At 35.6% G+C, this 13,606-nt stretch overlaps 1 protein-coding gene and 1 long non-coding RNA gene across 4 annotated transcripts in view; one reads left to right on the top strand and one right to left on the bottom strand.

Annotated features, from left to right (window-relative positions):
• Positions 1 to 13,606, bottom strand: part of Magi3 (membrane associated guanylate kinase, WW and PDZ domain containing 3) — a 259,223-nt gene that overhangs the window by 241,635 nt on the left and 3,982 nt on the right. The window lies entirely within an intron of this gene.
• LOC147827735 (uncharacterized) lies at positions 4,631 to 9,903 on the top strand. The gene is made up of 3 exons (XR_015451838.1): positions 4,631 to 4,700; positions 5,190 to 5,364; positions 9,334 to 9,903. It is a non-coding gene; the product is annotated as an uncharacterized LOC147827735 (long non-coding RNA).

Here is a 13,606-nt window from a genome sequence, read left to right as displayed (position 1 = left end):
GAAAATTTGATTATGATATTTTGCCTGCTGAAATTTTTAATGACTGGGCTAAACAATTGCAGTACAGAACTATTTACGTATCTTGGGGTTGCAAACTATAGAAATAAAATTTTAATAGGTTAATCCTACAAAAAAAATCTCTGAAGGAAGTAAATTTAAGACTGGATTTTGAAAATAGTATAACAAATACTTGGACTGCAATGAAGAATCCATATTGGGTACTAATGAGAAATGAGCTAGGAAGATGAGTCCAAAGAGTTGTTAGAAGATATTAAACGCTGGAACAGAGAATAACTACAGCAAGCAAAGAACACAATGCTCTATTGGATTAATTTCCTTAAAAATCCAAACTCACAGAAGCCAGTATAAATGTTTATTTTATAAGAAAACATAGTATCAACAGAGAACAATTATTTTGACTTAAAAGACTTACATTTTTGCACCAACTTAAATCAATGTTAAGGTTTGATACTGAAAACCTAGCCAGTTAAATACACCAAACAAAAACTTCGTGTTGTCATTCCTTAGAAAATAAGGTGCTCACACAAAATGAAAGAAAAATCTGTTTGACCTTCACACCACTGGAGCTTGATTCAATACTGCAGCCTATGATGTATGCAAATAATTTTACCACCACCGTGGAAATTTTGCCTAGATTAAATAACCTTCTCTGCCTTTCTGAACTCTCGCTTTATTATGTTTTTAAACAAACATATAGCAAAAAATGAAGATAAATTTTAGAAAATCGAAACAGAAGCCAAAGGCTAAATTCCTTGAAAGTATGAAAATCATTCTCTTTTGTATCTCTGAACCTTGCATGAGGCATAGTAGGTACATGAGAATATTTACCACTGAACTGCAAAGGCTTTGTGAAAGAGAATTAATGCTTGAAAGAATCTCAAACTATTTTCCTGGACCAAATAACTGAAAATGTTCTCAATTCTACATTATAGAGTATTTTCCAACAAGTCCTAAATGCCATACTCATTCTGTCATCTAATCAAATGCAGCAGGAGTACTACATTCTTTGTGTATTTGGCTTTAAAATGTGGATCCGAGAACTTCAGCCATAAATCAGTTGACAGCTAAACTTCTCAAGTTTCCAAAATTTGACCTCTATTCTTAATTATAAGTTAAAAATATAAACAAATTAGAATCCTAGGCTAATGATAAACTGCATGCTGATTCCAGATCAAACAATAACTACGAGGTATATGATCATAAGCACAATTATCTCCAAGCCTTAGTTTTCTCGTCTGTAAAATGAGAATTTAAAAAGAAACAGGTATCTAAACCTTCCTTGAGAAAATGCATTAATGATAAGAATTAACCTTGAAATGCATAATAAGATAGTTTAATGGATGAATAAAGGAAGAGGGATGAAAAGTTATATAATAAACAAGTAAAATTAAAAGAAAATTATAAAGGTGAAAAAAAAAAACTGGTCACTCCATCCAACTTTCAGTCTTTCCTCTTCCTAGAAATGATGCTACCCAACTAGTGGCTCAAGGTAAAAATCTAGATGTTATTCTGAAGTCCTTTCCTTACCTGCAAACAATCAGGGAGACCTGTTCCTCTTTCAAAACACATTTTAAATCTATCCACTTCACTTCACTGCCACTCCTCTTAACAGTAGTAGTCCAAGCCATCATTCATTTTCGCCTTATAAAAAGTCTCCCGTCTTCCACTCTTGAGTCACTTCCAATCAAAGACTTTTCGAAATGTGTACCTGATGATCATTCGCCAACTTCATACTTTTGGTGGCATTAAGAATAAATAAGATCTAAACCCTTTATTGTAGCTTACAGATCCCTACTGGCCATCTGAGCTTTCATGTCCTTGTTCACTAGGTGTCAGCCACACTGGCCTTTCTGTTCCTTTAACACAGTAGATTCGTACACTGAGGACTGTATTTTACAAGTCCCTTGCCTAGAGAATGTCACATGAATTCTTTCTTCTTTCTAGTCATTCAATTCAGTTTACACGTCCTCTTCTCTGGAAGACCTGCGGTGACCACCCATCTAAACAACTCTACATGAAATGTGTTGATGAAATTCTCATCTACATTGTAACATCTGAGCAATCAAACCACCACAATCAATTTTCCCTCTTTCATTTAGTAAGAAATTATCCTGTTACCTATCGGCTTTTCAAAGATCCACTACCAATAATGTGCTTTTTAAAAATGACTTTTTAAAATAGATTTGATTTGCTAAATATGGTCTAATTTGAACATTTTAAGCAAGGATACCAAGTAAAAAGTAACAAATCCTCTATTTGAGACCAGGTTTCTAGAATATCTCTACATCCAGAAACAGAAAAAACAAATACATTCATGTTCTCGGGTAAAAGCAGCTCCTGAATATCTAAGCCAGGACAAAACCTAACAGCAAAGAGAATACCACCATAGCTTCGTACCTAACCCCAGAAACTGGACAATCCCCAAAGGAGAAGTTAAGGAGCATTGGAATTGGCTGGCAAGATCTATAAAAAGTCAGTTTTTAGTGTGGAAATCAGAGAGGCGTGGGAGAAGCAATGAGAATAAAGAGAAAACAAAACTGGAAGATGAGCAGAGACAGCGAGTGAGCCAGCAGCTGATCAAAGGCAGGAGAGTTGAGGCCGTGACCTACAGCCAGATCTGCAGTCTGCACCTGAGGCGTTCCTAAAAAAGTACAGGCAGGTGCTACAATAGTAGAGAGACATACTACCCATGCCCAACTAGCCTCTGAGGTTTAGGGCACTTGTACAATAAAAAGCTACTCTATGTACAAGCAGCTCTACAGTAGTTTTACATTGTTTATTGATGAAAAAATCACAGAATAAAATATTATTTTTAAGAGGTATCCTTCAATAGAAATTTCAATCCTAAAAAGAAATTTCAACCATTCTTCTTTAATCTTTAGCTTATTCTTTTTCAATTTTAGCTTCTTAATCTGTATCTCTATACCCAAATGTATAGCATACTTCCTCCTCTTCATAAGAGGAAGGTGCACAAGCATAAATAATTAAAACAAAATAAAATTCCAAGTGTTCAATTTAAGTTGGTAATCCTTGCTGAGCATGGCGCTCAGTAGTAAGAGTTCTTGCCTAGCATGTGTGAAGGCCCTAGGTTCGATCCTCAGCAGAACAAAAAATTAAAAAATTAAAGTTGGTAACCTATAAATTCACAATTTCATGCAATTCCAAGAACAAAAAATAAAATAGGGCTGAATATCTTCAAGACTAGAGCTGCAGGATGTTTTTATAAGGATTTTGAACCTTGGGACAAGGAGTCTGTGCCCCTCCAGCTCTCTACTAGTAACACCACTCTACACCTGCATCAGCTCTTTCTGCTTACACAGTTTCCTTTCCCACAATTCCAGTTTGCACACAATCTATCATGGTCTTTTCAACCTCGACTCTCTCTCCCCACCCGCACAATCAGTGTTGGGTTCTGTAAATGCTAAGGACTCCCATAGCCAATTGTGTCAACAGAGCTGGGAAGATAAACGCATCAGCAAATCATTACACAGGAATTCTATCATACAGATATAATAGGTACAAAGAAACTCAAAAGCAGAGATAATAGTAAACTATGAAACAATTTCCAGTATTTCTTACATTTGGCTTTATTTAATTACAATTTTATGCAGCTTAATTCTTAATAATGGCTATGCCTGACAACTAATTTGCAAAATGCCTTTTTTTTTTTTCTTTTGTAAAAAAGAGAAACCTGGCTAGAGATGTGGCTCAGTGGTAGCGTGCTTGCCTAGCATGGGTAAGGCTCTGGGTCAATCCCCAGTACTACAAACAAGAAAAATTATTTTTAAAACTTAAAGTTAAAATTAAAAAAACAAAAACCTGGGCTGGGGATAAGCTCAGTGGAAGAGTGCATACTTAGCAAGCACAAGGGCCTGGGTTCAATAGTGAGCACTGGAAAACCACTTACTTTGTTCAATTTTTCTCAGAATAGCTATGTGCTATATTTGGATTTTTTTAAATATTTACATTATTATTGATTGACAAGCTACAATGTACATGCTTAGGGTATGATGTGATTTTTTTATATATGTAAACAGTGTGGAATGATTAAATCAAGTTCATTAACACACCCATCACCCTGCTTCCCTATCACTGTTTATGATGAAACATTTAAAATTTACTGTGCTTTTGAAATATGCAACACATTATTATTGACTATAGTCACCCTGCTGTGCAACATATCTCAAAATCTATTCCCTTGTCCATCTGAAATTTTGTACTCTTTGATCAATTCTTGAGCACTGAAAAATGGTCTTGTGAAAGAGTATAGGCAACTCTCATGCTTCACTGCAAAACCTCTCAGCTGAAGCTTCTACCCTTAATTAGAAACTCTTTCCTTTTTGTCTTAGTTCAAATCCCCAGAAAAGATTTATATTCATACCCACTTATCTAAGCTAAGCCACAGAAATCACAAGTTGCTGACTAGCCAATCAACTGGTTGCTTTGGTTGAGGTCCTCTGCTTGCCCTGGGTGCCTGCAGCTTGCAGGGGAGGTTGAGATCCAGTGACATAAAACATAGATGGCTCAGCAGCAGATATGACAGGAAGTTCCAATACAAACAAACCTAGTACAAAGGTCTCTGCAGATGTTAAAAATCCACTAGTTCAATGATCATTCCAACTAGAAGCCATTTCAAAAAGAAAAGGTCCTAGAAATGACAATGAGTTACCAAGAACAGGGTAAGCTGTAATTATATTTGCTTACAAAGATAAGTGTGAGGAAGGATCAGCTGACACTCAGCGTCCACCTCCTTATGCTATGCCTTCTTGAAATGTAGAAGCTGGGAAACTAAAAGCTCTTTTCCAGACCCCTTTGTAGCTAGTACTCTGGTGTAATTTTGATTCTACTATAAAATTCTGGACACAACCTACAAAATGCAGAAACGAAGCTAAGTCCACTGGCCTAGGCTTTCAACCACTTTCAGTTATAAACAAGGTCACAGATAAGTCAGCATCCAGAATTTTCAACTGGGGTAGGAGGTCCAGCTGAGAGGTCTTGCAGTGATGCACCAGAGTTACCTACACTCCTGCAGGAACAGTTATCAAATGTTTCTGCAAGTCAGCTGTCAAACACAACCATTATTAAGTTGCATAAAATTATAATTAAAGTATATTTTTACAAATCATAAATACTCAAAATTAATCATTTTCCAATTCTTTTTCTGGCAGTGGCAGAGGCAGCATTAGCCATTCAGCATCCCAGCAGCTGGTCACTAGTTCACAAGCATCAGAAGTTGTCAGCAGGGGCCAGATGCCTCATTCCACTTCAAGCATCCAGCAACAGCAGTGCGGTTGTGAGTCCCTTGAGCCCCTACAGTGATGTTTTCTTGCCACCATTTCACAGGTAACCTCCCAATCGCCCCTTTCCTGTCTGTGGCGGAGACAGCAGCACCCCGTGGGTTGTTCCAAAGTATCCTCGAAATCATTCTTGGTCCTCTAGCCCTTTCAAAGATTACTGACCCAACTAATTCCCACCATATCCCTTTCTGTTTCCCGTACAAACCTTGACCAATACTGCAAAGGAATATATGACAGAATGAGTGTAAGATTTTTTTCATGTCTACAATTCACGGTGTTCTTTCACACACACAGAGCATAAGTAAGCCTCCACCGTCTCCTGCTATCTTATCTGATGAATAGTATCCAGAGAAGAGAAGTGCTGTCTTGGTCCCGTATGTATCTTCAGCCTTGCCTCATACTGGTGAGTGCTCTGTCCTCTCCAGTGACTGGCTCCACATGGCTGAGGCATCAGCAGGCCACCTCCTTTCAGTGATGTCAGCCCTTCTTATGGCCAAGAGAGCTTGCAGACCCTGAGCCCAAAGTGTATTTACCACATCCCTGAGTCCCTGGGACCTGAAACTTATCTTGCCCCATTTCATCCCTTAGTCAGAAGGAGAAAATAGAAGTACGGTTGACTCTTATTCACCCCCACAGGGAGGCAAGAGATGACATTAGAGGTCTACTACATAGCAATGACTATTCAGAAGGCTTTTACTCAAAGCATTGTGAAGAATTTCTTTAATAGGAAAAATATTTTCTCAAAGTTAAAACAAATGAACAAATACTTAAATATTCAGCTGTTACACCAGCTAATGGTTTTTATCACTGTTTAAATCTTAACCATAAACTACACCAATATGTAAGGCTAAAAATGCTCTGAAAATTTATGGCATATAATGATTAAAATTCTTTCTTGTGTTTCAACTTCTGGGTTGCCACTGCCTCTAACCACAACCACACATACTGATGCCCTAACAAACTAAGTCTAGCAAGCTACACTTAACTCCAAAAGAATGCAGTTTTCATAAAGAGACAAAGTATGTTTAAGAGTTTGTTTCACCAACTTTCTACATAAATCCTCATGCAAGAAACCAAAACAATGAAAGGAACCATATAACCTGGGTTCTAGTGCATGCTCTGCCAGTTCATGCTATGATTCCTGCCATTGCTAAGCCTCAGTTTCTTTATAGGGTAAGTGTATTAATTGAATTGCTATGGTTCCTTCTAGTTGAGTGGCTGACTGTAAGGTCAAACAGGAAACAGCACAAACACTTTAAGAATAAGAGGCAGCAACACTCTACAACCTACTTTAGCTGCCTCTTCAAAGGATCCATCTTAGAGTATAGTACTTGACGCCTGCAAGAAGAGAGGTCTAGGGCCGGGGATTTAGCTCAGTTGTTCCGCCACCTGCTTTGCAAGGGCAAGAACCCAAGTTCGATCTCTGGTACCAAAAAGAAAGAAGAGAGATCTGCTTGAATACAATGATATAATGAGTCATTCTTTTATCTAGCGTGGTCAATTTTTATTTAAGCATTATAAACTTTGAAAAGAATCTGCATACTTATAAAAAGTCGCTAATTTCAAATTTTATTCATTCCTACATTTACTAGAACATTTTCTAGGCCACCTGTCTTAAGTGTGCTAACAAACACCTACCTAGCAAGTGAATTATACAACAAGAAGGTAGGAAACATGAGAACAAGGTACTATTTCCAGTATCAAATATACAATTTTCCCAATTATATTTATCTTTAAAATACCTAGGCTTTTATTAACTACTGAAACTATTTTCCTACAAATGTAGCAAGAATTAAGAGTAACTTTCCATTTGATTAATAATTCCTGTGAATAACTACTTTATCATGAAGTTGCTGTACAGATAAACTATACCACCACAAACTTTGTTTAGAAACAAAACCAAGCAATGAAGTTTTGAAACACTTGCCCAATATTTTACTGCACTTAACACCCACTCAAACAATTCAGAATTGTAAGGTTTTTCTTTTTACTAGAGAAAAAGAGATTTTTCAAACATAATGAATTAATAGTCTATCCAGAAAGCAAAAAAGGTTCAATGCTCCTTTCATTCATAGTTCTCCCTGTGTGAACTCTGACACATTAACTTCTCTGAACCTCAGTTTCCTCATATGTAAAGGGAGATGATGATACCTGACCAATTTCTTTACAGAACGCCAACATACACATCCTTATAAACAAAATGAGATGGGGGCAAAATGCCTTGGTAATATGGTAATCATTCAATAATAGACAGCTAGCATATTGCAACAAGTTCTCAAGTCAGAATATTCCATTAGACTTAGATCAAGGTAGTCTGAACTTGTGGTTGTAAGCAAAGGGAGTGTAACTTGTCATTTCAGCATTACATTGTAAGACAGGTCTACTTAGCAAATCTAACTCCATTCAAAGAAAATTAAAATTTTTATTAGCATATATACTCCATCCTAAATTAAATACTGAAATTAGTGAATAGAATCCTTAGCTAAAATTAATAATATTTTGACAAAGTGTTCTGCCAAAAGCTACTCAGACAGATACAGTTCTGTGAGCAGAGGTAAAGACTGTATTAACAGATTTCATGGCTTAATTAATCAATACATAGAATATTAGAGAATTCTAGTCATTGCCGGCTTTTGTAGTGAAGGTAATAATTTTCCAAATATGTCTAGATGATCTAAAAATACAAAATCCCTACTATGACTATTACTGGAAAATCACACCTAGTACCATGGATGGCCATTTTTACGTATAATAATTCTATACATATATTTACCAATAACCTCCCAAAATTTAATATTCACTAAAGATCCAACTATCAGATGATAATGACAAAATTGCTACAAGTGCATTTTATACATAAACTGAAAGTTGATATTAAAATTATTATTTTATGGTATCAAAGCTATACATATTAATACAGTAATCAGAATTTTTAAAGTGTCAAATAATACTCAGAGCACACACTTTGCTCTTTAACTCTCCACCCCTATTCAGATTACTTCTGTTTCCACAGAGGAAGCAGGAAAAAACTTAACAAATGGGGTCAGATTTTATACTGCATTGTTTACCAAACAGCTTTTTTGATGATTAAACAGGTACATTCCACCACCCTTAAGCCGTGCGTCAAAGTCAGGAGTCAGAGAGGCACTTCCTTTATGCATAACTTCTATGAGATCATAGTTAAAAGGTATTATTGGGGAACCCTTAGAAATAATACAATAATGAAGCTGTATCAGTTTATGTTTTAAAAACAAAACACCCTAGGAAGCAATTAGCTTAGAATTTCATTTTCAAAATGGTAGATAAGTTTTAAAAACTTCATTGTTTATCTGGACTAATAATCATTTACTCAATGCCATGTTAATTAAATGGTCCTCCAAAGTATCCCATTTATCTAAAAACAGGCAACACTGATTTAGATTCTCATTTAATGCTTAAAAAAAAAAGAAAAAAAAGTGAAGAAAAATTATAAGCAGTACTTCTAAGCTGTGCCCATCAAGGTATCAACATCTCAAATTTTTAACATCTAATTTTACTTAAAAAGCAGTTTCTAGGAGCCGCGGATTTAGCTCAGTGGTTTCGCTGCCTGCTGTGCAAGCACAAGGACCCGAGTTTGATCCTCGGTCCAAAAAAAAAAGCAGTTTCTAGATAACAATATCAAATATGATAAGATTTGAGCAAAACATTTTATAAAACTAGTGCTCAGTTTTGTTTGACAGCCTGTATCTTTCTGTCTTAAAAATGATAGTTTTGGGTCAGGGATGTAGCTCAGTGGCACCATGCCTGCCCGGCAAGCACGAGGTCCTGAGTTCAATCGCAGACACACACAAAAAGGATAGTTTTATGATAACTACATATTGCCGTTAACTTCAAAGTAGGAGAGATTGAATGTTTCAAAAGAGGTTATTCTCTGTAGTGCTGCCTTCTCAGAATTCCTTCCTTTGTGGAACTATCCCTTCTTTATCTCCCGGGGTGCTGCTATAGTTATTAATAACATTGTGTTTTATCTACCTAGCTGCAAGAATGGACATGTCACCCAGGCCTGACCAATCATGGTACTGTACCACACCGCACACTCTCCACACAATTGGCCCTGTGAGATCTCTTATTGGACACCAGAAACAAGATGAGACACTTTAAGGGTCCCTTATGACTTGAGAGTTCAGACCTATCTTTCCTCCGACACTAAGAGAGTATAGTTGAAAAAGAAGCCAACTTGGAAGACGAGAGAGAGCGTACTGCAATAGTCCTAATGACTATCATCTGAGAACAGGAACTTAGCTGTTACTGCTCTATGCCCGGATTTTCATGGATGTAAATCAATAAATTTCCTCTTGGCCTAAATTAACCTCAGTAAAGTCTGTCTGGCCACAGAATTCTCACAAGTGGAATGTGAATTAGGATTTTTCAACTTTCCTGCTGAGATCTAAGCTGTATATCACAAGATACCTGTTGCAAAGTAGGGAACTATATCTAAAAAGTAGTCTCTCTCCAAGATTACTCCATTAAAATAGATTTCTAAAAGTTGATTGGAAGAAAAAAACAAACCCAATTTAACTTATTTCTGCTTAACTTCAGAAAATAAAGCATTTACTAAAAAGCTCTCTTTTACTCCCTTGTAGGGTACTGCATTTTCATTTCACAAAACTATTTTTGTTAAATGTCATGGATAGTAAAATCCTGTTTTTCATAGTCATATGTAATTACCAAACAGAACAATAATATACAATGTAGCCTCTCACAAACTTTTCTGAAGCAAGAAAAATAGTTACATGTTTAAATTTTTTTTGCAAACAAAGAACAAACTAACAGTAGCAAAGAGGCTAAGTAGACTAGTTACTATTCATACTGCATACCCAAAGCAATAAAAAGGCCACTACATAGATCCTATTAACAAATTTGAAACAAAATTTCTTTCCAATTCTGTCCCATTCCATAATACTGAAAAAAAAAAAACCCTGAATTCCAAACAAATAATAGTAACAAGTGGTAGCATCCCAGTGGTTCTGAGGAACAAGTCACCCCACCAGTTCACTCATCCCAACTTGATCAGGGCAGCATGGACTACATTTTGAGGACTATAATTTTTTGTTTTGTTTTGTTGTTTTTTGAGACAGGGTCTCCCTTTGTAGTTCAGGCTGGCCCTAAGCTTACTATGTAGCCCAGGCTGGCCTCAAACTCACAGCAATCCTCCTGCCTCAGCCTCCTGAGTGCTGGGATTACAGAAGTGTGCCACCACGGCCAGTTTGAGGACTATAATTTGAATTGTGACACATCCAAACACCTAAGAAAGGGTAGACTATACTCACAGGTACTTCACTTTATTAACATATACTAGAGATATTCTTTTACAGACTCAGAAATATAAAGAGTTAAATTTTCCTGTTATTTATTTGGAGTTAAGGGTTTTTGGTTTTGTTTTAGTTTTTTTTGTATTATGGAATGGAACAAAATTATAAAGAAATTTTGTTTCAAATTTTGTTAATAGGTTCTATGTAGTGGTCTCCCTTTTTACTGCCTTTGGTATGCAGTATGGCTCCACTGGGATAAACCTACTGGAGTGGGAGGGAAACAGGTGTATAGATGCCACCCTTGTCACTGGAAGCCAATCAGCTGTAACTACAACAAAAGAGAAGCCATGGTTCCCTTTCTGCCATGCTAGCAAATTTCCCTTCCCATAAAATTGACTAGGCTTCCAATGCAACTCAAATCAGCCTATTAACCATAAAAAATGACACTAATAGTAGTAGTTCCGCTACATTAGGGGTTAAATAAAAATACTCATAGCTCTACATTATAAGCTGGCTGATGCTAGAAGATAGAAAAAACATTGTTCACCTTACCAGCATTAGTACTAGAAGAAAATACATTTCAAGTTTCAATTTAAAAACAAAAACTTATAGGTACCAATTCATAATAAAACTATCTATACATTTAAACAATACAATTTCCTCTCTATTTTCCAATTATTCTAAACGTGAATTTTGTACAAAATAAAAATTTTTAATACACAACACAAACTTTTGAGAGGAAGCACACTGTGTAAATCTCTCTGTATTAATATTCTTGCCCTGTGTTTTTCTCCCCCTGATTCTTTCTCATTATTTCTTACCACTCAACCAAAACCTGTTCCACCTTCCAAAGCTGGGATAAGTTCAAAATTCTTCCCAATTCCATCTCTAGTCAAACCAGAAAACAAAGGAAGGAGGCAAGGTCACTACCAAGAATTAAAATGAAACCTTTATCTCATGTACACATTTAACTTCTACAGATTCACTATGCACACCCAGATAAAGATAATGTCTTAGAACTAAAGGATACATATTTTTGATACAATATATCTTTTTAATGCAAACAAACTACATTATCGGGTATTAAACAACAAAAAACAAACAGTAATTGATTTCAACATAGGTAGCATGGAGGATTCACCCTTAAAATGGTACAAAGTATTATTTTATGAGATTTTTTAAAAGATAATTTTGTTTATATCTGATTTCCCTTTTTGTAATAGCTTGAGATCCCAAATCCTTGCTAAACTCTAATACCACACCAATTACGAACAGCATACGATGCAGCCAATTAACTGGTCTACATGTAGTTGTCACCAAAATTCACACAAAAACGTAACCTAAAGTCTTGAACACTGAGAGAAAAGTAAAAACCTTCCTACAGGTATTCTTGAGCTATGAGTCATTAAGCTCCCACTAGGCTGTACGCCTCTTGAAGACAAGAGACTATTTCTGACTCATTTTTATATCCCCAGAGCTAGCACTGTGCTGGCTCACTAGGTGCACCACTATATGTTGGTTGAGGGAATGAATGTGTGCCAGAACTTCTCATTTTCTCTTTATAAAATAAAATAAGCACCTTTTCTTGGAAAACACTCAGAGTAATATTTGTTCTTCAAGGAGAGGAGTGGTTGCCTCTCTTCCCCATGAACAAGTCTCTCCATAACACCAGTCTTCAAGCTACTGAAAATCTTACCACCCTTGGCAGCTGTTTTAAATTCTGAGCATTCATTCTATCAAAATGTAGTATCTCAAGAAACTTATTTCTCAAATTAGTAGAAGAGAATAAAAAAAATAATTAAAGGTACCACAGTTCTAGTCTCCAACACCAAAACATTTATTCTTTTTTTAAGTCATAACCCAAAACTGACTTTGACGTGGGTACCATTTGAAAATGACATTTAATATTCAAGTGTTTCAAAAATGAAATTCTCCTATAACACACTTGTAAAACACTAAGTACCCACAAAATTTACAAATCACTTGATGGTTACAAAGTAAGGATGATACAACATTATTCGCCTAAGAAGACTAGGCACTGACTTCATAAACTTAAAAAGTTTGTTTTACCATCAGTTTACATAAATTACAGACCAGATTTTTAAGAATCACTGAATTCTACCTCAACTGAAGAAAATAAAATTTATAAACTAAATTATAAGAAGTCTGTGTTAAGTAGAGGATCAATAAAGCAATCAGAATGATATACTAGAAAAGTGAACAAAATTGAACATACCTGAGTTTTTGGATATAACACTCCTACAAAATGATGCCTAGAAAAAATTTTTAAGTGTAGAAATGTTAATGATGTAGTAAGTCATCAAATCTAAGCAAATCAGAGTTGTTTGAAGCTCATTACTTATAATGAATTGAAGGTGCCAGCGAATAGCATCCTGAACCTGAGACCCATGAGTAAGCAAGATCTTTAGCACAAAAAATTACCACTCAAATTTTGAAAAGCAGAAAAGTTTCAAATTTAAAGTTTATGGAAATTTGATGCTATTTTCCAAATCCAATCTCTAGTTTCTGTTGTTCAACAAAAAGTACCAAGTATTTTATTGTATTGCAAACCTATGAACTCATTTCTCTTTTCTTCAGATACTACAAACACCTAAACAAAACTCACTGAGATCCTAAATGACTCATTAAACAAACAAAGCTAACAAAAAGATTCAAGAATTAAGAGAAGAAAGGCAGTTTTTATTATTTACATATTATAAAAATTCCTTATTTAAAAGTATTCGATAATGTTTCTTCACCAAAGGGGAATGTATTTCTAGGAATGAGGTCTTTGTAACAAAAATCTCTTAGAAACAGAATGCCCCAGAATCAATGGTGAATATTTTACCTACATTTAATTAACACTATACAAGTTCTGTTTCAAATTACTTTTTATTTAAACAAACTGTACCACTTTTCCCTGTGATTTTGATCTCTAAACATAGTACTAGACTTAAGAGTAGTTGAATATAATGTGCACAAAGCAAGGCAGTAGAC

The sequence above is a fragment of the Heterocephalus glaber genome, unplaced genomic scaffold (assembly GCF_053883595.1).
Source record: "Heterocephalus glaber isolate CG9 unplaced genomic scaffold, H.glaber_assembly_v1.0 deba00001442, whole genome shotgun sequence".
NCBI classification, from domain to species: domain Eukaryota; kingdom Metazoa; phylum Chordata; class Mammalia; order Rodentia; family Bathyergidae; genus Heterocephalus; species Heterocephalus glaber.
The sequence above is the reverse complement of the archived record's forward strand: the minus strand, read 5'-3'. Positions and strand labels throughout refer to the sequence as shown.